The sequence below is a fragment of the Athene noctua genome, chromosome 31, assembly GCF_965140245.1.
Source record: "Athene noctua chromosome 31, bAthNoc1.hap1.1, whole genome shotgun sequence".
Lineage (NCBI taxonomy): Eukaryota > Metazoa > Chordata > Aves > Strigiformes > Strigidae > Athene > Athene noctua.
The window spans coordinates 2,141,381-2,165,977 of NC_134067.1; the positions used below are offsets into that span (position 1 = coordinate 2,141,381).

General features: G+C 49.8%; 1 protein-coding gene across 2 annotated transcripts in view; it reads left to right on the plus strand.

The window, feature by feature from the left end:
• Positions 1 to 24,597, plus strand: part of LOC141972145 (uncharacterized) — a 53,822-nt gene that overhangs the window by 17,364 nt on the left and 11,861 nt on the right. For both annotated transcript variants that reach the window (XM_074929962.1, XM_074929963.1), the window contains exons 4-5: positions 4,614 to 4,703; positions 23,744 to 24,203. The gene's annotated coding sequence lies outside the window, so the exon portion shown is untranslated. The remainder of the gene's footprint in view (positions 1 to 4,613; positions 4,704 to 23,743; positions 24,204 to 24,597) is intronic.

Here is a 24,597-nt window from a genome sequence, read left to right on the forward strand (position 1 = left end):
GTGCGTGAGTATGCAATCCAATGGGCTTTTCTTTACAATTTTTCCCTGCTTATTTCCCATTTTTATTTATCCTCCCCCAAATCCTTTCTCTCCACTTATACACTGTCTTCTAACCTTCTCCCACTCTTCCTCCTTCACTTCCCAAAGTTCCGTTTATCTTATGACTTCTTCCACACAATAATTATTGACCCCCGTCTTTCGACCGAGAGGTCTAACGACACCTCTTCTTCCCAGCACTCTGCACACCTTGACCTCCTCTTATCACACGCATAATACCACTTACATCGACAATCTACGCACTCTGCTAATACCCAGGCTTGATGAAAATTACTAAAGGTAGGAGCATGGGAGCACAGAGAAAGCAGGGGATTCTCCCACGAACCCAATCTGGTGCTACCAGTTGCCCAGAAGGAGCTGTGTACAATCCTTCTAGGAGGTATAAATCATTTCCCCGTGCCGACCATTCATTCCTTCTACACAAATAATCTGACCAAATCAAACCCAAACCGACAGAGAAGGGATTCACTTTCCCGTCTCCGATTCATACAGTGTTTCACAAGACATACAAAGACAGTGCATTATTTAAACAGATAGAAACTTCTCATTTGTTTTGCAGCGGCTGCTCTCACTCACACAGCAGCGGCAGCGTCTCACTCACACCCTGCCCCTGCAGGCACACAGACACACAGACACACAGCAGCAGCTGCTCTCACTCGCGCTTAAAGGGCCCGTCTCACTTTTTCACTCACACCATAAAACATGAAAATAACCAAGTCCGCATAGCGTATATCATAAACCATTAACAATTTGCCGTAAGTTCAAAACCAGACAGAATCTTACAAGTTTCAACAAGTTGCAACAAGTACCAATCCCGAGGTGGCCAATGACACTCCCATGAACCCCGATACCCACTGAATAAGTTGGTCGAGGTGGTCAGTGACACTCCCATGAACCCCGAGTTTCCTTCCGCGGTTTCCCTTGGGACTACGCTGTGCGCCAGACGTCTCTGCGCGTCTTACAGCAGCCCTTTACCCTTTAAACACACCTCCGTCCGCAATTCAGACGGTCCTTGTCTACTCCCGCAGTGGACAGCTGGGAGCGGAGTTCCTCCGAGAAAAGCTCGGGGTGCACCTAGGACGTCCACCCTTCAGCAGTGTCCCGGCAGCCGAGTAGAGAACGTCCCATCTGGGGTGCCAAGATGTTTTGCGGAGATAAGACTCTACAACCGTGAAGTTGTAAAGTGGGTATGTTTATTCGGCGCCGGGCGCATGGGGGATCGCTCCACCAAAAGCATGCGCGCCGTTCGTAGCTCCCGTCCGGCTTATATGTTACAGAATAGTGCATATTCATAGAACGCCTATACATATACACAGCCTGTCCCACCTCCCCTCTCTTCTCATGGTAATCAGGTCTCCTCCCCTTGCGCCTGCGCAATGAGCTCTTCAAGTTCCAGTCAGGGGTCGCAAATTTCTGGGCAAGGGTCGTATAGATGAAGTACCTCTTCTTCCTCGCCGATGAACTTTTCACCCTGTCACTCTGCGCAGCCTCAGTTGTTCCCTGGGCCCCGGCCAAACCGCCAGGCCAGTTTGTGCTGGAATCTAGGATGATTTGTTGCTGGAACATACAACTTCAAGGACCATAAGAAACTTCTCTTTGAGCTAGGAGATTGCAGCCTAGCAACGTTATCAGCACCTGGTATGTGGCTCTTCCCCCTTTTCTTTGTCCGTGCACAGGCCTCTGTCTTGTGACAGGCCTCTGTCTTGTGCCATCTGCCCAAGTTACTCAAATCCCCTTCTCAAGACTGTCATAAATTGCATTTATTAATGGCAGATTCTATAAATTTCAGCCAAGTCTTTATCAGCACTTGGGCCAGACACCTGATAAACGGCCGTAGTTCTGGCCTCTAATAAAATGGTACATGAAATGTGAACTCAGTTTTGCGGGTTAAACACTCGTTTTTTAAATGAGCTTGTAATAAACTATTGTAACTAATTTGCTAAGTTAAGCAAGGCGGGTACAATAGGTTTGAATGATCTGTAAATGTTAAACCATACTATCCTGCTGTCTAAAGTATTGTAAAAATAGAATATGGAACGCTGGTTTTGAAATGATTTGCAATTACTATAACCTATATTACAATGAATGTTTGAATATATATGGATAAAATATAAAGTATGCCATTCGGTTGGAAAAATGTAACTGCTTCTCGGAAACCCCATCACCTCGAGCTGACAGGTAAACCGCTTCTCGGAAACCCCATCACCTAGAGATAACATGTAACTGCTGCTGGAAGAAAAGCCCACCACAAGATGTGATCATGAGGCTTTTAAAAGATCCAATAGGAGAAAAAGCGCACCAAGAGACCAAGACTTCGAGACTTTCAAAGGATCCAGTGGAGAAAGAGCGGGACAATCATCTGACGAGAGAGGGTTGGTTAAGACGGTGGTACAGGAGTATAAAAGACGCTGCTTTTTAGAACTCAGTGTGTGTCTTGGTGGAGCGGAGACTCCCGGCACACCCAGCGCTGCTTTGTCTATTGTTTCTCACCCTAAATCAATTGAACCCGATTAAAAATATATTAAAAACTGGCTCGTTTGATTATAACAAGCTGGTTACTCTGCAGTGTAAGCCAGTGATGCTGCCCAAAGCCAGAGCAAGCCCTCTGAGATCCGTTCGATGAGGATCCGGCCCTTTCCTCCTGGCGGGTGAGTCCTGGCTCCTGCCCTGGCCCCGCGGTGCTTGCGGAGGAGGGAGGATGAGGCCGAGCGGTGCCGGGGAGGCCGCCCCAAGCTGGCGCGCGGGGCCGGCAGCGGGGCTGGGAGGGCGCCTGTCCCGGGCACCGTGTGCCGCCTGCTGCCCCTCCTGCGCTGGGGCTGCCTCGGCCCCTCGTCTCGGAGATGAGTTCCCCTTCACACCTGGCTCGCAGTTTCCCCTCGGAAGGACGGGCTGTTTGCTGCCAGCGCCCCAGGGGGGTTTCCCGCACAGTTAGCGAGAGTAGCCTTTGTGCTGTTTTTCTAAATCTTTTTTTCAAGTCTTTGAAATACTTTTTGACATGTGTTCTTCATTACACAACAGTACAGCTGTCTTTTTAGGAAAAGAGACATTTTTGATTATTCCTTTCAAAGTTAACAAACATGTTTTAAAGTGCCCACACTAAGTGCACGGGATTTGCTTTCAGGTGATTTGGCCGTACAGCTGAGTCCAGCTGCAATACTGTTTTCTGTTTCACATCTACAACTAAACCCAGGTTTTTATCAGAGTTCCTGGGTTTGATTTTTATTAAAGAAATAATTTGACTTCATCTGGATAGGCGATATGAAACTCTGTCAGGAAATCTAAACCTTGCGGTACTTCACATACTGACTTCCTTGGCAAAAGTGTTTTGTTTTGGTCTTTGTAGGGACAACGTGGTCACGTTGGGGCCTTTCCCTTTCCCATCAAAGGAATTACACATAGTTTTCTTCTTTCACAACCAAGTGGAAAAATATGTAACCTTTGAAGGGTTTCTAAGCAAAAATAGTATCTAAAGTTTTAAGACAGAGGTATGCTGTACCAAAAAGCTGACCTCCATTTCCCTGTTCGCACCACCTGGCATTCGCTGTATTTCTTTCTCTGAAACACCAGTTGAGTGTAGGACTTGGGCTGCTTTCAGAAAGCGAGCATGCCGTGAAGGAGAAGGCGAGGGTGCAGTGGCTGGGAGGCTGAGAGCACACAGATACCTACCCTAGCATCTTCAGGACCTATCGCTACGCCACCAGCGTTTTCATGCCAGGGAGCGTTGCCCTTTTTTTTTGTGACTCGCACAGGAACCCTGAGTCTGTCGGGGGTTGGAGTCCCTGCAAAGTGGGGAGAGATTGTAGGCTGGGGGATGCTCTGAACTCAACGGGCCACCCTTGTGTGAGAGAAGGTTGGGGGAGGGGGCTGTGTTTTGGTTTGGTGTGTGTTAGGAAATCATGAAGCTTTGAGTAAAGAAGGAAGGGCAAGTATTTTCTACAGAGCAGACTTGCCGTCTTGGCGTTTCAGTTGTTTCTTGATACTTGCAGTTCTGTACTTTCAGTTTTGTACATGTAGGGGGAGATTTTCCAGTCTCTGGGACAATCAGGGAAGGTTTTAAGTTTTAAAATATTAATTCCCCTTTTAGCAGTGCTAAAATCTATTAAGAAAAAAGAAGAGAAAAGCTCTATTTATTGGCAATAATGTAGTTTCCTAAAGCACGCAACCTCTTTTGATCGGGTAAGCTAACCTGGAGCTGTGCGTGCGAGTTGGTGGTGAGAAGGTAACACAGATTTGTCTGTACCCCTGACAACTTCTGCAAGTGTGATCCCAGAGCTTCAACCTGTATTGCTCTGTCTTTTTAGGAGAGAAGGATAAATCAAAGGAACTAGTAAGAATGGAAAGACCCAGGGTCATCTGTAAAAATATGTGGAGGGCAATCTGTAACTGAACAACACCCTGCAAGCTTCAAAAACCTGAACGGCAGTGTGTCTCTTATCTTTGCGCTACACATCTTCATTTTCAGTCAGACGCAGAGTCCAAGCCTGACTCTGTATTCTTGACCGGAGAGCAGAAATTTGTATCCGTAACGTGTTTGTTCTGTTTCTCATTCTGGATAGGTGAAGAGTTGGAGCTGGCGAAGGGTTGGAGCTGGGGCTGGGGACACGCTGCCAAAGGTTGATACTCTGTGATGCAGGAAAGCAACCAAGGTGAGCTTTCTAAAAACTGCTGTTACAGGTGGAGTAGCTGGGTCATAGCTCAGTTACTGAAGATACCTGATGAATTTGACCCCTCTTGTCTTTTCCCAGTGTAAAGCAAATGTGAGAAGAACAAAGAGAAAGCTCCTGTCCCCGCAGGGCAGAGAAGCTTTAGCTATAAAGAATGTGGCTTCCTCATCCCCATCTGAAGTATTTTGATAAAATGAGAGACAGTGTGACCATGGACCTTTATTTCCCCCCTCAGGGCTGCAGGTCTGTACTCTCAAAATATCTGAAGGCTGTCTTTCAGGCACAGGGCTCGGTGTTTGCTCCGTGGAGCAACACAGAGCTACCGCTGTCTGCTCACACTAAGTCACTTCCTGAGGGTTTCAGTGTTGTGACCCTCACACATGTGGCAGGAAATAAGAGCAGTTTACTCTAAATTCAGAGCACAGCAGGGTGCAGCTGGGATTAAGCAGGACAGTGACCAGAGCAGCAAGGCTACAAGCTAGCTCGGTTTGATGTGTTCTGGCAGTCGAACAGTATTGGCTCTATTTTGTTGTGTTGGCCGCTGCAGTCTCAGAGGAAAGCTTGAGCTCCAGACTGGCTCATGCCCACAGCGGCTCTGAGCGCGGGGGGCTCGGGGGGCTCCAGTCTGGGCAGCCCCTCCAGGTGGACTCTGTTCTGGCTGGTCCCGAGCCGTCTGTGCGCAGGGAGGCACCTCCTCGCTCAGCCTGCGGGGGACTCCGGGGAGCTCTGTTGCCCTGTTTTCATTTTGCTAGGTGCCATTTGGGGTCCATCCAAGCACAGTGCTCATGCAGGATGAACGCCTCAGTGGTGAGCGTGAGGGGCTGCCTGCAGCGAGGGCCCCGCCTCAGCCTGCGCTTCTCCGCACGCTGCTTTTCCGCTCAGGTGTGAAACGGTTTGGTGCAGCCCACGCCGGGTGTGAGACCGACACGGGTGTTGGGTTAGGCCTCATGACTAAGGCTTTCATCTTGCTGTGGTTGCCTCCAGAGTTATGTCTGCAGGCTGTAGTGTGCCGTCACACTGCGTTTACAGCGCTTGCACTCTTTCAAGGGAAGCTGTAGCCTGTTTTATAACTGCTTACAGCAATCCCTTAGATAGCATTGCAGTCCGAAGAAGTAACTCCACAGTCCGAGCTGTTAACATATTTTTATTAAGCAGCTCATTCTGATTATGAGAATATGCAACACATTTTGGTTTTTCCATAAAAAAAAAGCTGCAGGTGAGTGTGCCCTGTTATGGTAGCGGGGGTGGTGGGGGTGGAGGGGGCACTGGCATGCTGGGGGGGTCGTCCTCTCTCACGGTGGGTGAGGCCGGACTGGGGGGGCGCGAGGGCGCTGAGAACCGTGGGGGAGGCGGGCGCGAGGGCGCTGGGGACCGTGGAGGGGGGGGCCGCTGTGGGCGTCCAGGTTTCTGCAGCCGATGCTGGCGTTGGGCCCGGCTCTTGGGGTTGCCAGGGTAGCTGCTCTGCTTCTGCGGGTGCGAGGGGCGGCTGCTGGTGTCCAGCCGCTGTCCGGAGGCTGCCGAGGGGCGACTGTGGAGAGAGGAGGCTGCTGAGGCTCTCGGCTGCAGGTGGCACACGGGACTCTCCTCCCCAGCGCGGCCCCCGAGCAGCCATCAAGGAGCAGTGTTTGGGGGGAATCATCAACTCACCCTTCCCTCCTGCACCAGCACTTCACCCCGATAAAGCACAGCAGCAGCGCAAGTGGCACAGAAATCACCAGGGACACTGTGACAATCATGCAGTGCTTCCGCACGTCCTGGGGGCATACAAAGCCGCTGCTCTGGACAGGGGAAACGCTTGGTGCACTCGCGGTGACCGCACCTGTGGAGCAGTTGGGGCCCTTAGTCTGTTTGGCGCAGCACCAGTAAGCTCGCAGCACCCTCCCGCCCTTCGGGACAGGTTGTCCCTCCAAACAAAACTCCGGCGGCCAGGGGGAGAGCAGGGCGGGGAGCGCAGCTGCCTGGGCAGTCGCTGCTTCGAGAGCCCCCCGCCCCGCAACTCTCCCTGCCCCCGGGCCAGCTCCCACCCCCGAGGGGACGGAGTCAGGCCTTCTCAAGGACACTCGAGCCTTGCTCTCCCCTTCGGCCTTTTCCCCAGCACGGGCACCGCCCGCAGCCGCTCCCAGGATTGGGGACGCGTCTGCCCCTTAGGGACCCCAGCAGGAATGCTCAGTACCTGAGTCGGGTTCAAAAAATTCATACACTCTGGCATGGTGTTCTGGTCTGGGCCTTGAGAGCACTGCCAAAAAGCAGAGGCGACAGGTAAAGCCTCCGCGTGGCTGAGGCACAGAGGCTGCAGGGGGACGGGGAGGTTCCCTCGAAGCCCCTGCCGCCCAGTCTGGAGTCAGGGCATTGCTCTGGACCTCCCACTGACTTACCTCTGGGTCTGGTCTCAGGCCTCAGGACAGGAGCATCCCAAGATGTCCGGAAAGCGTCGACAGCAAGAGGATCTGAAGGGAAATTGCACCTAATAAGCTCTTGGCACCTTGTCAGCGTTTCCTCTTTCAAGGAAAGGGACATTGAGGACTTACCTCCAGGCTGCCCCAAGGGCTCCAAACCAAGATCCAGCCGAGAACGTGGATAACCACTGCCCGCAGCCCCATCTAAAAGCAAGCCGAATGAGAATCATCGCCACTGCATGCTGGGATCCACTTCTGCCTTAGGGAACTGCAGGCAGGGGAAGGGGCTCAGGTGACCCCATGGGGGCCAGAGAAAGGTGGAGGCTGTCAAAGCCACAGAGGGGCCTGGTGAACTCTTGCCTGGCACCCAGCAGCTCTCCAAACACTCTTTCAGGGCCATGTGCAACACCCCTCAAGGAGCAGACGGACCAGTGTACGGCTCCTGGGGGCTTTCTTACTGGGAGAGCTCTGGCACACAGAGACAAAGGCCTCGCTGAAGCACCGGAGGGAAAAAGCCACCATCCACGCTTCTCGGGGAGAAGAGCCCGCTGGCCCGTGAAAGGCCGCGCCATCGGCCGCTCGCTTACCTGCTCGCCGCGCTCGCCACGGAGCAGCCTGGGCAGCCCTGGCGTGCAGGGCCACCAGGAGGAGGAGGAGGAGGAGGTGGCAGGCAAGGGCCATGTCTCCCTGCACTTGCACCATACTGCTGCTGCCGCTGCAGTGAGGACCGGGGGCTGAGGGGTCAGTAACTACACCCAGAGTGTCACCATGGCGTCTGTGACCTCACAGCCCCATTGTGACGTCACAGCCGGGCCGAGGCTGCGTGGGGACGGCTCTCAGGTTGCTCGGGGAGAGCTGCTGGAGCACGGCTGGGGGAGCTGCCCCCAGGGAGGGGAGCTCGTCCCCTCGGGCAGCCTCGGCCTCGGTCCTGTTTTCTGGGCACTGTCATAGGGGCAGCGGGAGCTCTCAGTCCCCCAGAACAACAGGGAAGCACAGCCAAGGGATTTCTGACGACCTCGGGTGCTGCTGCCAACAGCTCATGAGGCTGTTGAGTGATGGAGTGATTTCAGCCTCGGGACGAGTGCAAGATCCCCTCCTGTAAGCAGCTTCCAGGCTGGGGTCCAGTTGGGCACCTTGGGGGACCCCAGGGCTAAGGAGTCACCTTCATTTTAGGGGAAAGAGGAAGGCTTTCCTTTTCCCTTTCTTCTTCATGTGTAATTTAGGGGAATACTTTCTGTCAGGGTCCTGACAGAGAAAAGTCAATCTATAGGAAAAAAGTATTCTCTTAAATGACTTGACATGCCAAAGGGAAGGACAAGAGAGCACACGTCGGGTGTGTGCTGCCTGGCCAGCAGGCCTCCAGATGATCAGAGGATGGAACAGCTCTCCTGTGAAGAAAGGCTGAGAGTGGGCATTGCTCAGCCTGGAGAAGAGGATGTTCGGGGAGACCTGACTGCAGCCTTTCAGTACATGAGGGGGCTTACAGGAAAGATGAGAAAAGAGTTTTTAGTGGGGCCTGTTGCAGTAGGACAAGGAGTAATGGTTTTAAACAGAAAGAGGGTAGATTGAGACTAGACTTAAGGAAGACATTTTTTTGGTGAAACACTGGAAGAGGTTGTCCAGAGCGGTGGAAGATGCCCCATCCCTGGGAACGTTCCAGGCCAGGTTGGATGGGGCTCTGAGCAACATGCATGCATATACTACATGTTTATAATATTATGTGTGCGATATTATATACACATTCTCATTAAATATTTGAGAAAATGCTGCAAAAGTGGGTTAATTTCAAAGGCATTAGTAAAGAATTATACCCCTGCTTTCCTGGCTTAGTTATGATTCAAGAACATTATATGGTTTTTTTTTCCTTCTAATACCTTGCACAAACAATCTCTGTGTCCATGCAACAGTTCCTTTTTCCCCGAGCCTTTGCTTTATGCTTCCCCCTGTCATAGCAGCTCGGGGAACCCTTGTGCTCCAAGTACCAGACAGGGATGGCTGTCCCTTCTGGGCATGGCTGGGGTGGCTTGGCCACAGGTCCCTCTTGTCCTGTGCCATAGCTCCTCCGTGGCACAAGGCCTGTGGTCACTGTCCCCGCAGAACCCTTGGGACCAGCGGGAGCCCAGCTGGAGCCCCTGTTTGGGGGCGAGTGGTGTGGCCTGGAGCAATGGCATGTTTCTCTGCGATTTGCCTTCTCTCTGTGGTGTGTTGCCCCCTTTGCATCTGCCTTTGCACTGAGCTTTCCTTTTAAAGCCTCCTCTGCCATGAAGGTGTGAAGCACGGCTGGGTCTGCCCCCTGCATGCAAGGTGTAGCAGGAACCCTCTTATTTGCAGGACGAGGCTGTGAGACAAGACACACACCAATATGGTTAACAGTCAAGCTCCGATCTTTAATAGAAAAACAAGCCCTTATCTGTTCTTGTGACAGCAAATCCGTGTGTTGCTGTGGCGCATGCTCATTTCAAAAACTCGTTCCTCTCAGCACTTTCAACAAGCGCTACTAAGCGTGCACAACCGGTAGATTTTTTCTTATCCTTTCTTACCTGTTTCTAACCTAATGAGTAAAAATATTTTCACTTTTAGCTGTCGTTAATCTACATGCCGTTAGTCTTCTAACACAAGTGTGTCATTAATTTGGACATTGTTAATCTTCTAACTTGAATGTTGATGACAATTTTACATTGTCAGTGACACAGACGGTTTGCCATCCAGCATACGCACCCACAGTTCCCCCTTTTCTTTTTATTAAGGCCTCTATCCTATTTACCACACAAGACAGCAATAATCCCACTATGTACATTGTCTTGCCGTTAGTAACAATGCCTAGAGATAAATTGAGAGTGATCAGAAAGATTCACACAGTACATACCCTTAAATTCTTCACATCCATGTTCTGGTGCCAATAACAAAAATCTATAGTCACTTTATTGGCAGAACAGCATGCCTTATACTGCCTTCATTTGTCAACAAATTACTTACTATATTAGATGTTAAATTGTTTTACACTCCAACAGGCTATTTTGTTCAAGGTGGATAGGGCTTTTACAACCCCTACTCCTGGGGGCTAAGAGAGATGTAGTGACAATCTCTGCAGGCCTCCACAATGCCATTTTATTGAAGGATACACAGCAATTTATAGACTACCATAACGTACACGTGCAGCTACTTGATGGCTCATAGGCTAAAGCTACTTGTCCATGCGCCCTTTTACCATCTATGATCGGTCCCGGTGTGGTGTCCACGAGCCGTTCTCCTGCCAGGCAAACATCTTGTAGAGAGCATAGAGCAGCTTCCTTATCTTTTTGCTCCATATGCAGTTTCTCAGCCCCTTGGCCTTGCAGGTGTTCTTCACAACAGCTACAGCCCGGTGTTACAGTGAGGCCACTCGGTTTGGATTGCTCATAATGTGCCCGTTGTTTTCCAGCCATTCCACACACAGTTTAACACCATGAAAAGGATTATAATGACAATTTAAACTGTTAGTCCATTGGAAAACAAATCTTTTAACCATCCAGTAATTGGTAACCTTTTAGTCGGATCATTATTAAATACTCTTCCCTCTTCAAGATGTAAACCCATCGTGTAAGTATCACTACAAAACCAAATGTCATTTGTCGGTACTGCTGAAGGAGTCACGTTTTGCCATCCCAGCCAGAGTGTCTGATTATACCAACCATGTGTCAGATAGGCTTTTTATCCCCCAAACTATATACATGCCCAGGCCTGATTTTGCACGCTATTCCCAGCTACTGGGGGAAGAGAGCCTCTCAGCTCTAACTCCAATCAAACAGCTCTGAGATGGGTCGGCAGCAGTTGCTAAGCCCAGGCAAAATGCCTGCTGTCCTGATTGATTTTTCCTTGCCACCTTGGCACAACTCAGCAGTTTCTTATCTATCCTACGAGACCTGTTCTTCATCAGAGCCTAGCTGTTTGTCAGAGGCTGTGTAAGGCCGATGCCTCCCAGATCTCCCCTTTCTTGGTTTTGCAACGGCACCTGCAAGGCTTGTTTGAGAGCTGTATCAATTAAGGGTTAGACAAACTTCAAAAACATAGTGTACTTGGAATAGTTCTACAGAAGGTTAAAACAATAGAGCAGTTACAATTGCTAGTTAAAAGAGAAGGCTAATTATACTACCTATAAATAAGGGATATAACTAAATACTACAAAATAAACAGTAAGGAAAACATGGAGTAGCACACTTACTTAATGGGGTACTAACATTCAGATCCGCAATCGCTGGGGAACCCTGGGTGCAGCGAGAATTCAGAGTGCCCTTCCTCACAAACAGGAGATCCTACAGGATGCATCCATCCTAGGTGAAGCATCCAACATTGCTGCAAGCAGGTCCAGCCTCTAAATCAACAGGCCAAAATAACTGGCACTTTTTCTTGAGCGGGAACATCTGATTTCATCCTCCTGTTGGGTTCCACCCTGAGCCTGGCCAGCACTCCAGGGGGAAAACCAAGGGAGTTTCTAATAAGGTTAAACACTTGAGCTCTTAATATTGCTAATCAAAGAAAGTTGAATACACACATTCTTACAGCATTTCATCGTTATTAATAACTACATTCCATCTAAACTACATCTTTCACTAGTGACTAGTAAGCCTATATATTTCATTAAGGAGTTACAATTACTGTTAGCATCTTCTCTTAAAAGAATTGGCAACTGTAGTGTAGTTTGTCCTGTTGCAGTAGCAAACATTACTCAGACATTCTGCTTAAAAGATCAGTCGAAGAGACCCCAGACTGTCGGCACAGGGGCACCCACAGCACCCACAGCTGGATCCTGAGTGCTGGCTGCCTCTCACCCTCAGGCTGGTTGCACACACCCTGCCGGTGACCACTGGAGACTGAGACCTGTGCAGACACCAGCATCACCTCTTCCCCCGGTTATTAAAAGATATGGTCCCTCTCAGTGACCCCTTTCTAAGTTTTTTGTTAACACTTGAGCCTTGCTCTGGCCTTCTTGTTGATCTGGTATCTGTGATGAGAAATGACACAATATTGGTGGCACCTGTGAGACAGGGGAAATGTTTACAAGGTTCATGACATATAATGCCTTATTTAGTGCTTTGTGAGGTGTAGATTGATATTTTGCATCTTGCCCCTTTGTTGTTGTTGTAATAGATGTTTAAGCTTGCTAGATGAATGCTTCACAGTGGCCTGACCGGCCGGTGAATGGGGAATGCAGGTCAGATGTTGGAGAACGGCTTGCAGAGAGCAAGGCCATGGGTCTCTGCAGGAGCTGATTGCAGCCATCTGAGGTAAACACAGGAAAAAACCCAGGGTACAGTTATGCCTAACAACAGACTGTTATGTTAACAAAGAGAGAAACTGAGGTACATTATGACCTTGTATATGATAAAGGAACGGCCCTGGGAGAAAAACAGGTTCAGAAGAGGGAAGATGTTTTGACATATCTGAAATGCCACAAGGGGCTGGGATATTATAATGTAGCCTGTTGCATGTATCCAATAGATTTGTGAGTAGTATGCATGATTATTGTAGAGCGCTTATATAAGGGGTGATTTCTTTCAATAAAGTTGAAGCTTGCTCTATCATTCACATTGAATCGGCTGCTTGCTTCCTCCACCCGCCGCAGTCAGATGCTTGACTCCCCGCTGTATGACAGGATGCAAACACTGCTCCAGAAAAGGTATTTATAGACACATGTACATATTTTAACATTTGAAATGCAGCTGAGTGACAACAGGTTGCTATAATTCTGAGGAGGTGAGTCCCCAAGGGTCGACACCACTTCCCTCTTGAAGAGATGGAGTCTGTCTGGTATTCAGAGCAAGCTGATAAAGAAAATTGTTTTTGTATTGCCCTGGCATTCTGGTGGAAAAAATGCATGTGTTTTTCATCCCACTGAAACAGCAGAGCATATGGCTGACCTGGAGCCAAGACTTCTCCCCCTTTTTGTTTTTGCAAAAGAGCTTTCAAGGTTTGCCGTGCTCTTTCTACGATGACTTGTCCCGTGGGGGAATGCAGTATAGCTGCGATGCTTGTCTGTTTGAGATGGGGTTAGCTATACGGTGAAGATCTTGTTTTGCTTTCTCTGTAAGTACTTTGGGTGATGTCAGTGAAGGATCTTTTCATAAAATATCAAACAAGCTATGCAGATCATCATGAGTTAGGCCCACAGCGGCGGTATCCAATTTATGGTTCCTAACAGTTTCTGTAAATCTTTTAAAGTCTTAATAGCAGTTTTAAGTTGCTGCAGGGCAATAGTCTGTACACAAATTCTACATCTCAGGTACTGCCTGGTGATGATATCTGTACCTTTTGAGATAGTGTTTGCTTAAAGCACGAGACTTTTCCATGATCTCCTGTGTTTTTGTTGCTATAAGGATGTCATCCGTATAATGATATCTAACAGCCTGGGGGACCTGGTGGGATTTTTATGTCTTATGGTAAAATAACGCAGTGGTGTTGTTTTGCAGGTTCATTAATATTAATAGTGGGAATAGAAAAAGTAATTTTAGGTGCATTGTTTGGATGCAAGGGAATGATAAAAGAAATGAATCTTTTAGATCAATTACTACAAGATGCCAGTTTCAGGTAATCATTGTTGGGGAGGGCATTCATGGCTGTAAAATATTTTTATCCTCTGTGGTATTATTAATATGTTGGAGATCATGTAAAAGTCACGATTTACCACTTTTCTTTAAAATAAGAAACTTGTTACTGAATGAAATCATTAAGGTGGCATGACTTTTTCCTTGGCAAGGGCTACTGACCGAGTCACACAGGTGAATCGGTTCACAAGGTTAGTGTCAGGGTGGGTTTCAGGGTGGGTCGTGCTGCAGTGGTGATTAAGACAAATTTGATCCAATTTGAGTTCCCCATTGAGCTACACAGTCATGACCCCAAAATGCAATAGGGGTTTCCAATATAAATGGATGAATGTTTGCTACCCGGTTTTCTGGGCCCCTCACATGAATGAGATCCTTGCTTTAAATTGCTACAGCATGACACCAACCCTGAAAAGCATTTGAGTTACCGGAGCTAACAGCCAATCTGCTCACAGATCTTATGGTCACATCTGCACCAGTATCTAAAATGCCTGTCAGCTCAAGAGATTTTTTAGCTTTAATGAGAGTAAATTTTACCAGAAGTCAACCTTGTGTCACTGTCTGAGTCCAAAAATATTTAAGGGGTGCCCGCTGATCCAAATCCTGAGTCACTGCGGCTTTTTGGCATAGTATTAGGGGGAGCCGCAGTAAAATTAACAAGCTGAACAATTTTTGACTTTTTTGTTACTGAACATAGGGGTACAGACCATAATTGATTTTTCTCTTCATAACCAGCACCAACGACCCCTGGTAAAACAAACAACCCCTGTAAGATTGTAGATGATTTAATGACGATATTTCCATTAGGCAGATGGTACAGAGGTGCGCTCTCCCCGCAGAGTATGCACCTAAATTCAAGACAACAATTAGCAGAGAATTACTGTCTCCTGCTAGAGGAGGTATTTCACTTGAGACACTTAAAACCCTGAGCCCAAACAACCCGCAGCGGTGATGCCTCAGCGGGCGGGCACCAGGACCCTGTCGTTCCTGCGTTCCTCCCTAGCCGCTTCCCTGGCGGCCGGAGAACTCCGCAGCTGCAGTGGGCCGCGTCTCCCACACGCAAAACAATCACACCCCCACACAAAGGAGCCCCTTACACTTATTACTCACAACATAAAGTGACAAGTATTACAAAGACGAAAACATTATTAAGAACATACAAAGCCATTGCTGCATGACAGCGTCAGCACCTTCTCTGTGACAACCTGCCGCTTTTGGCGGGGGGGGGTGCCGAGAGCGCAGTGCCGGGCTCGGCCGCAGGCAGCTGCTCCGCGAGGGGGGGCTCGGGGAGGCCCCGGGCCACCGACGCCAGCTCCGCGCCTGCAGGTGGGGGGGCACGAATGCTGAGCACAGAGATCCTCACGCTCGGTTTTCCAGATAGAGCACTGTGCCAGCGTGAATGCCGTTTTTTTCTTGAAAGTGCTAGCTAAGTTTATGGGGCCAGTTGATATCCCTGAGCCATCGTCTCCAGTACAGCTGTTGTAATCTGAGATTTTGCAGCCCATCCTTATTAATGCTTTTCTCTAAATCTTTAATAACAGAAAAATGCCGTTCCTCCCAACGTGGCTGATGTCCCGGCTCATAGCTTACAGGAGCAAGAATCTTTCTCGCCATGTCCATATCCCCTTGCGCCAAGGTTTTTCGCCTCACTTTGACCCACGGATCATTTCTAGCTAAGGGAGGACACAGGACAGATTCTTTTTCCGGATTTACAGCCTGAGGGTCTAAAAGATTATCACAGTCAAAAGACCCAGCATATAAATCTTGCTCCCGAGGTTCAAAATATGCATCCTCGCCCTCTGTGTTCTCATTCTCTGTGTTAACAGCCTGGCCGCGTTCATTATTTTGTCTTTTTCTTATCTCAAAAAAAGTTCTCCATGCGCTCACTCAGTGAGATGTTTAAGATTTCTAAGAGCTGTTTCATTGCCTCTCATAGAGAGGACACTTAACAGCAGTTTTAGGGCCACGTCTTTTCCCATACCTGCAGGATCTCCACGCTCCGGCGTTTCGTCCTGTGCACTTCTGCTTCCCCGCCTGCAAGCTCCCGGTATCACCTTCGGTGATGCTTCGGAGTCTTCCGCATTTAAGCAAATTTCCTCATTTAAGCGATAAAAAGGAGGTCCCTGTTCGGGCGCCAGTTGTAGCGGAACCCTCTTATTTGCAGGATGAGGCTGTGAGACAAGACACACACCAATATGGTTAACAGTCAAGCTCCGATCTTTATTAGAAAAACAAGTCCATATATATTCCTGTGACAGCAAATCCGTGTGTTGCTCTGGCACATGTTCATTTCAAAAACTCGTTCCTCTCAGCACTTTCAACAAGCGCTACTAAGTGTGCACAACCGGTAGATAAATTTCTGCTTTGTTATTCTACAGATTCCTTTCTAATCTGTTTCTTCCCTAATGAGTAAAAATACTTTCACTTTTAGCTGTTGTTAATCTCGATGCCGTTAGTCTTCTAACACAAGTGCGTCATTAATTTAGACACTGTTAATCTTCTAATTTGAATGCTGATGACACTTTTACATTGTCAGTGACGCAGACGGTTTGCGACCCAGCATACGCACCCACAGCAAGGTCTGGAAGGAAACCTGCCCGGGGTGCAGTAGGCACCACCGTTGTGTTTCCCTGTCTTTTTAGTTGTCTTCCTTCCAACATCTAAAAGCGTAAGCAGGGGCTGGGGTTGGACAGCGAGATGAAGGGAACCACTTGTGCGGGGATGGGCCCTCTCCGCACTTTCTGCTTTAACAAGACCAGTAATTTCAAGTGTGTGTGCACTAAACACTGCTTGTGGTATGAATTTGTGAGCAAAGGCTGCGAGGAAAAGCAAAGCCTGCCCCAGCGACTCGGAGGAGCACATTGAGAGTAAGTGTGTGCAAACTCTGAAATAAACAGTAGCCAAAAGTGCCAAATCTCCAGGCACTGGACTGCCAGATGTGGCCTGGCTGTTTCCAAAGCAGCTGCTTTCAGTGGATGCAGCATTAGTCCTGCATCAAGCGCTTTGAGCAGTCCCACTTGAGGAATTTGAGCTCAGCTCAGGAGGGCTGAGCTAGCCTGCCAGCCTAGGCATGTAGTCAGCAGCTGAATTGTGAGCATCCAGACTTGCCCTACCCAGGAGCACACCTCTGGGCTCAGTGCTGATGGTTTGGTGTTTGTGTCTAGGTGATCTCTCTGGACATGTGGCTGCATGACTGCTGCTTGCCTGTTTGTGTGGCGGGAACTGGTATGGCTCAGACCACTGCTGCTGGTTTTCCAGCTGGCTGGGCTTCAGAGTCCTCTCAAAGCTGCAGGCTCTGAATTTGGAGCATTATTCTTTCTTTGCAAGAATGCCCCTGGTGAGCCCAAGCCCTCCTCACCACAGACCTGCTTCCATTCATCATGTGCATCTCCTTGCTACAATGGAGATACTAAGCACGGGTCATGAGCTCCTGATCAGCAATACTTCTGTGTCAGGCTTCGATGGTGCTGTTTTAGTCCTTAACTCTTGCAGAATATTTTAAGTGATAACTGTATATTGAACCAGGAGCTCATGATCTTTAGTTAGAGAAAATAGTTCAGAGGATCTTTTCTTAAAGATGTGAAGATCCGTGAAGCGGTGCAAGCACAAGCCTGGTATGCAGAACGCCAAGTTTCAGTGCCATGCTTTACTCAAAACGGTCTGTATGACCTGTCACAGTCAGCTGTAGGCAGATTTCTAAGAGCCTAAACAATTTACAGAAATGCGTAGGTCTCAAGGTCTTTTCTTTTTAGACCCCAGTACCTGTCAATCTAGTAATCAGAGGTGTTTGAGAAGGTGGCTCTGTCTTCCTGAGTTACCTGTAAAATGAAGGTGACCGCTCCTCACCTCAATGCGAGCTGACGGATGAGACTGGGGACCGTGGCAAGCAGGTACAATGTGCAGCACAAGGTGGGAGAAACGTGTGTCCCTTCAGATCTTGCTAGTCCTGCCTTCATGCAATAGGCTGTGAGGAGCAAGGCCTTTTCCAGCACCTGGGGCGATGATGTGGTGCAGTCAGATTTCCCACCCGCCGAGGGTGCGTTTTGTACACCGAGTTCTTACTCCTGCAGCACAGGGGCTATTACTCTTGCAGATTAGGCCGGGATGAGCCGTTCTGCTCCCGCTGCTGGGGCCGGGAAGGGACTTTGATGATGTCCCAGCGGCGGGCGCGCTGCGATCACTGTGCCGGGGGGAACGTGCAGCCCCTCCGCCAGCGGCTGTGGAACGGCCCCGGGCCGGGGCTGCCCCGGGCGGCTGGGTTGGACGCGCAGGCGCTGGCACTGCCGGGGCTGACAAAGAGGGGCCGGGCCGGGGCCGCCACCGCGGGGCCGGGCGCTATGAAGGGGCCGCCGCGGGGCCGTTCTCCGGGGCCGTCACCGACGATGCGAGGCCGAGGCCGGGCCCGGCCCCGCGGCGGCTCCAGCGGCGCGGGCCGGGGCCCGAGAGCGGCGGCGGCGCTGCCCGTGTCCGTGTCGCTGGCGGCCCGGGGCGGCCGGAGCCGCGGGGCCGGTGAGTCGGGGCCGGGGCCGCGGCCGAGGCGGGCGGCGGGGCCCGGGCGGCGGCGGCCCCGCGGCGGGAGCGGCCGGGGCGGGCGGCGCGGGGCGGCCCCGCCGCGCTTTGAGCCTTTGGAGCCGGGGGGGGGCGGCCGCCGCGCCAGGCCGCACCGCGGGGCCGGCGGCGCCGGGAGCGGGGCCCGCGGCCCTCCCGCGGGGAGCGGCTCGGGGCTCCTTCGGCCCCGGGGCCGGCGCGTTGGGCCCCGGGCGGGGCCGAGCGGGCCGGCGGGGAAGGGCTCGGCGGCGGCCGCGGTGGGAGCTGGGGCGGTACCGGCGCGGGCTGCAGCTGCCCCCGGTTCGCCGGAGGATGGACCCTCCGGCGCCTCCTGACCCGCCGGGCCTCTCGCTCGAGCGGGCGCGGGGCCGGGCGGGTCCGGCCGGGCCGCCCGGGGATCAGGGGCGGGGAAGGGCACGGCCCCCCCCGGCCCTGCCCTGGGAAGGGGCCGAGCCGCGGCGCCCGACCCCGCTCTCCTGGGCCGCTTTCGGCCCCGGCTCTAGTTCCAGCAGGGTTGAGCCGGGCCTGGGGCTGGGCGCTTTTGTCTTGAAGCGCGGGAACACTTGGAGGGCGCCGTTCAAATCCGCGGCTGTTAAAGGGGGGTGAAGCTCGGAGGTGGGGACCGGTGTGTGACCGGGCTCTGGTAAAACCCGAGACAGGGTGTCAGGGTGTTGTCCTGGAGGTCGCGAGCCTGTTAAGTGCAGGCCGACACGAGTTGAAGCCTGACAAGCTGTTTTGATGGGTCACACCGAACAGACTCGCCTGGGAAGCTATTCTAGTTAGAGGTTTTCCTGTCGGATGACGTTTACAAATGTTTTTTATGAAAAGGAGAGTATTGCTGTAAAGAGAGGTGACTGGATACGTCAGTCCCCTGTCCCAGAGACAGCCCCCCACCCCCTGTCAGCTTTCCCTCCGCAGGAGGCAATAGCGGGTTGGAGTGCAGACAGCGCAGTGACGGCTGGTTTTGAGCTGTGTCTGCTGTTCAGAGAAGAAAGCAGGATGTACCCTGAAGACAGCCCCTTTTTCCCAGCAATCGGACAAGTCGCATATTTCCAGAAGAGCCCGCTTCCTTCCTCGTCTGTGTTTTTACGGGAGAAGCCTTGAGAGAGACCAGTGGTAGGTTTTAACTTGGGCGGGTAAGTTCCAGCTGGCGCAGCGTGTCCAAACCTGCCCCTCACCAGCAGAGACGTGGAAAAGGGAGTCGACATACGGCACTAATAATAAATCCCTGTACAACTCCGGTCCCACAGTTCCTACTCTGGGAACGTCATTATTACTGCTCCAGTGAAGCTTCTTACTTGTTTATTTATTTAAATCTGATTTGGCTTTTTGGGTTGCAGGTGCGTTTACGATCTTCGCTCCCTAATCTTTGCTGTACTGCTACGTGGTGGGAAAAAATGCTGGGGCATTCATGGATGGAGCGACAGCAGCAATGCACAGGATGTCAAAGCAGAGTCTGGGAGGCATGGCAGTGTGCGTCGTGTTTCTGTGTGTGTTTTGAACTAAGGAGGAGAGCGTGACGGTGCAGCACACCGGGCTGCCTAGGCCGGGCTGGGAGGTTACAGGTGCCTTTGGCACTAAAGACAGTGACCCCCGGGAGAGGTTTGCCCGCAGCGCGGCAGCGCTGCCTGGAGCAGTGAGAGAGAAGAGGCAGCTGAGGTGTTATCGCAGGGGCTGGAGCTTTAGAGACACCTCTGAGTCCGTATCTCAGTTTGTGTCGCTGCTCAGATCTAAACGGCAGAGGTGGAAAAGTGGAGTTTAAAAATTAATATTTCACAATTAGGTTTGTTCCTGTTTATTAAACTATTGCTCCAGCTGTCTCAGAGCTTCTCCTAACCCGTCACTTGACAGGATGTTTTCCTCTCTCAGCAGTTACCCCAAGAAACACCCAAAAGCCCTTTCTCCAGTTTCCTAATACCCCTTTGAAAAGTGAGCCTTACACAGAATGGCAAAGCTTTTGACCTGACCCAAGTGTAATTTTTCTAGACTAATTTGCTTATTCGAGTAGGCAGCAAACACTCTAAAAATGCAGGACTGCCTAATAGCTTAAATGGTTTGTGATCTTTCTGTGCAGTGCTGCATTATTCTGGCCTTCCCGGGTTGTTAAAGGGCCAGAGCTCTGAAGCAGGGAATCGTTAAGCTTTGGTATGCACATGGTTTACTATAAAGAAGGCTTAAGTTCCAGCTCTTCCCCTGGTTAGAGTCAGTCTTGAAAACCCACCTCTGACATCAGATGTAGTTTCTTCACTCCGTACTTTAAGGTTGTTACCTAACAACTAGTTTGGTCAAGAGGCTTTGGCATCTTGGGACTTGTTTGTTTGTTTGTTTTTTACAAAGCAAGCCTTGCAACTTTTTTCCTTGGGGATCTGATGAAGCATGTCTGTAACGATGTCTGGGGGTTTTTTGAGTTCCTTGGAATCGCTTGGTAACTAGGGATGGAGGCGTGTCTCCTCTCTGGCAGCGTAATGCTGTGCTGCTGCACATGGAGCCTGTTTCTGCCGGAGTTTGGGAATTTATGTTGAGTAGAGATTTTGCCAGTAGTTTGCCTCACAATAGCTTTGGGCCTTCTACTGGAGAATCAGGTTGAGGTTTTGCTTTTCCTGAGAGCTGATTTCTGAGCTTTTGTGAGACCCGGTTGTCTGGATTATAACTGACTGCTCCGCTTTGCTCCCCTGCTTCTGGGATCAAACCTGCGTAGCCTTCGTCGGGAATTGTTGATTAAGTCCCCTGCCCCTGCAGAAGAAATAGTCAAGAGAAGTTGTGGAAAACCGCTTATTGCTGTGCTTAAAACTGCTTCGTGTTGTCTTAGTAACAGTAAATTTGTGGGGTGACTTAAGCAGCTTCTGCCATGACCAATAGATACCAACTGCTGTTCAGCGCTCAAAAGCCTGAAAACCCTCCAACAAAAAAAGCGTTTTTTCTTTCAGATACTCTTCACTCCTTACTCTTCTCCTTGATCCTTGAGGTGGTTAAAAAAAGGAGCTCAGGTACCGTGGTGGTATTCGTCACTTAAAAACTAAACGGAAGTGGAAAATGAAAAATCTTAAGGGTACTTTTCTCTACCTGTGGAAAAATCTGTATAAATCCTTCTAATATTTGTATATGTGGATGAGCCTTTTATTCAGTTGTGTATTTCAGGAAAAAAACCCAACCCTAATTTGCTTTCAGTTTCTCCTCAGTTTCCCTTCCAGGCTAAGGTTGGCATCTGCCACTGCCTTCCGTGGAGAGGCCTTGTGCAGGAGCCCCCAGTGCAGGAGCCCCCAGTACTGGAGCCCCTTAAGCCCAGCAGACAAGGGGCCAGTTTCTTACGTTGCTGTTGCTCCGCTTTGAAAGCAGCAGAGTATGAATAACCCGGGTCACATCCTGCTTTGCCAGGATGTGTAGATCCTCCTGTTTGGTCTGTGCTGGCAGCACTAATGACAAATAATGCATTCTGTGGGAGAGCTGGTGAAAAATACGGGAATATTTCTAAAATGCAAAGAGCTGATGGATTGTGGATGTGTGCTTCCAGCTCTGGTAGACTGATAGGATTGTTTAACACGTGAGGATGCTTTGCTGTTTACTCCCAAGCTTCACTTGCCCCTTTTTAGCTGCACTTGGAGCAGGGGCAGCTCTGTGGATTAAGGGGTTGTCTGGGGGGCAGGTTGTGGCCAGTTCTAGTGACTCACCTAATTCTAGTCAAAATGATGAGAGACTCAAGTAATTATGCTTGGTGTAGAGGTGCATTTTGTGGCCTTAAGCCACAGTAAAAGCCTAGAGCTTTTACTCTCGCAAGTAATTCTTAGTCTGTAGAGTTGAGCTGTATGTTTTGACCTTTCCTGCAGGTGAGCTGTGCACATTCAGATTCCTCGAGGTAGTCCGTTATCCTGCGATATGGCCGTGGGCCGTGCGTGCCACCTTAGCTTGCCGTGTTTGGCCTGTGTACAAGCAGTGAATTAGAAGCAAGCTGCTGGATTTTGCATTTATCAGGTAGCTTTAGCTGCACTGGTGTCTTGTACGTTGAATTTCATTGTTTGAGTTTTCTTTGCCCTTCTGTTGTTTCTCCTTTCATGAAGAGACCACTGGCCTGCCCTGTCACACACTTGCTTCCTTGGAAACACCTCTCTTAATTATTTAAAATTAAGTATTTTGTGTACTTCAACTGAATCTGTTGCTCTCCCAGTTCTTTTAGCCCACACTTGGGATGTGCAGCCAGACAGCTTTCTGCTTACTTGCAGTTTGGCTGCAGTTTTTCATGGGGCAAAGAGGTTGCTGGTAGTTGGTCATGGGATTTCCTCTCCCACTTTCAAAAAGTTGATCTTTGAGGCACTGTGTGCGTTAGCTTTTTCTTCCAGAAAGCAATTTATGAAACAATTTGGATACAGTGCCATAAAATCCCATTGGGCAATAACATTGCTTCAAATCCTGTATTAGTGTTGCCAGATTTTTTTGTTTTATTGCAGTGGAGCAAATTTTTGAATAATCCTTAAGTTGTTTGCCTAGAATTTAGCCGCACAGCAGTGGTCTGTATAAGACCATGAGTCAGACAATTGTAACTATGAAATATCTGTCTCTGCATCAATTTTGTAAGGCCTGATTATTGCTGGGTGATTTCTTGAAGCTGTGGCATGGTAGTTTTATAGTCGGTGAGCTTTACCTACAGTGACAAAAAGAGCAAAGATGGTGTGCTTTTAATTCTTAGGGGGGAGAGGGGCAGGGGTGGGCTGTCTGAGCTGTAGGCAAAAGCGAGAATCCCTGAAGTGGATGCAGTCTTAAAAAAAAAATAATGAAAAAAGCATCCCCCTGAACAGGACAAGGGAGCGGTTGTTTTGCAGCGTTGTATTGCCAAGCAGGTTTGCCTTTGCACAGGCTTCTCCCTTGAACATCAAGGTCCAGCTGTGTATTTCGATGCAGTTTGGTTTGAAAAGGGTTATCACCGGGGCTTCTGTTGTGCTCTACAGGCACGGCGCCCTGAATTGCCTTCTTGATTTCTGACCTGTGCTTAGCGTTGAAAGAAACTTTCTGCTTTCCGTCTTTTCCTTTTGCTGGTGCCTGGGTTCCTATTACTCTGTTTAGCTTCTAATTTATGCTTCGTGTAATTGATCACTTTTCCAGGTCTTTGGGGTGCTGGTTCTACTAAATAAACTGTCCAGCTAGTCAAGGCAGGGAGATTTGCAACGTTGAGGAAATAATAATAAAAAAAAAAAAAAAGCCCAAACACCTAATCTGAAAAGAAAGCTTAGGGCAAAAATTACTAGTGTAGTAATTTACTCCTGTCACCAAAGTCTGGGCAAGAGTGTGGGCTGTACTCCTGCACGTGCGTATGTCGAGGTTTCCCTGCTCTCTGCCGCAGCACTGCCATTTCCCAGCCCTGTTTTCCCCTCCCTGCAGCCAGTCTAAATGACTTCCTCTAATCCACTGGCTTTAATATTATGGTGGGGTTGGGCAAAACTGTGTATTTAGAAAACTAAACCAGTTACCTTTGATTAAATAAAAGGTAACACTGTTCTTTGCCTTCCAGTCTGCAGAAGCATGGACGTTGGCAACAGTGACCCGGCTGAACATGCTTGAGAACTGCTCTGTGACTGGGGGCCACTGGCAAATGTTGCTGATGTTTAAAACCAAGCCTGAAGATTTCCGTGCGCTCAGCTTCCCTAAAGTGACTGTGATTACAGAGTGCTTGCTTCTTTTTCACGTGTATGGCCTGGAGAGTTTAAAGGGGCTTTCCCCAACCTCACTGTGGTTCGAGGAACTCACCTGGTTTTTAAGCCCACGCTGGTCATTTTTGAGATGGTTCAGCTGCAGGAGATGGGCCTCTGTAACCTGATGGACGTTACTCGAGGCGCTGTGCGCACTGAGAAGAACAGTGAATGATGTGACTTGTCCACGGTCAAGGACTTTAGATTCTGGGAAGGAGCAACCGTCCACTACTGTGATAAATGGCGTTTTCACTGAACGCTGCTGGAGCCGCTGTCGGAGAGGTGAGTCTGGGCAGTGGTGTATGTCAGCTGTGGTGTTGCTGTCAGTTTTTAACCTGTCAGACCTATTGGAGGGCTAATAGGTGCCTATTAACCTGCTAGGTTTAAGCACAGCTTCCTAGAAGCAAGGCTCTAAATTAACGTTAGTCAGGTGAAGAGAGGACCTGTGGGAGGGGGCTGTTCCAGCAATTCTTTCACCTTTGTGAATAGTTGTATCCAAGAATGTTGTCTTTGGTTTCTTTGCCAAGTTAGGGCCTGCCTAAAGCTCCAAGTTTAACTGACTCTGAGCGTGTCTGGTATCTTGTGTAGTACTGAAAGTGGTGTTGGTATCTCTGATGGGCTTTGGGTAGGGGATTAAAAGTCCAGATTGCCTGAAAGGCTGCAGCAGGCAGCAGCA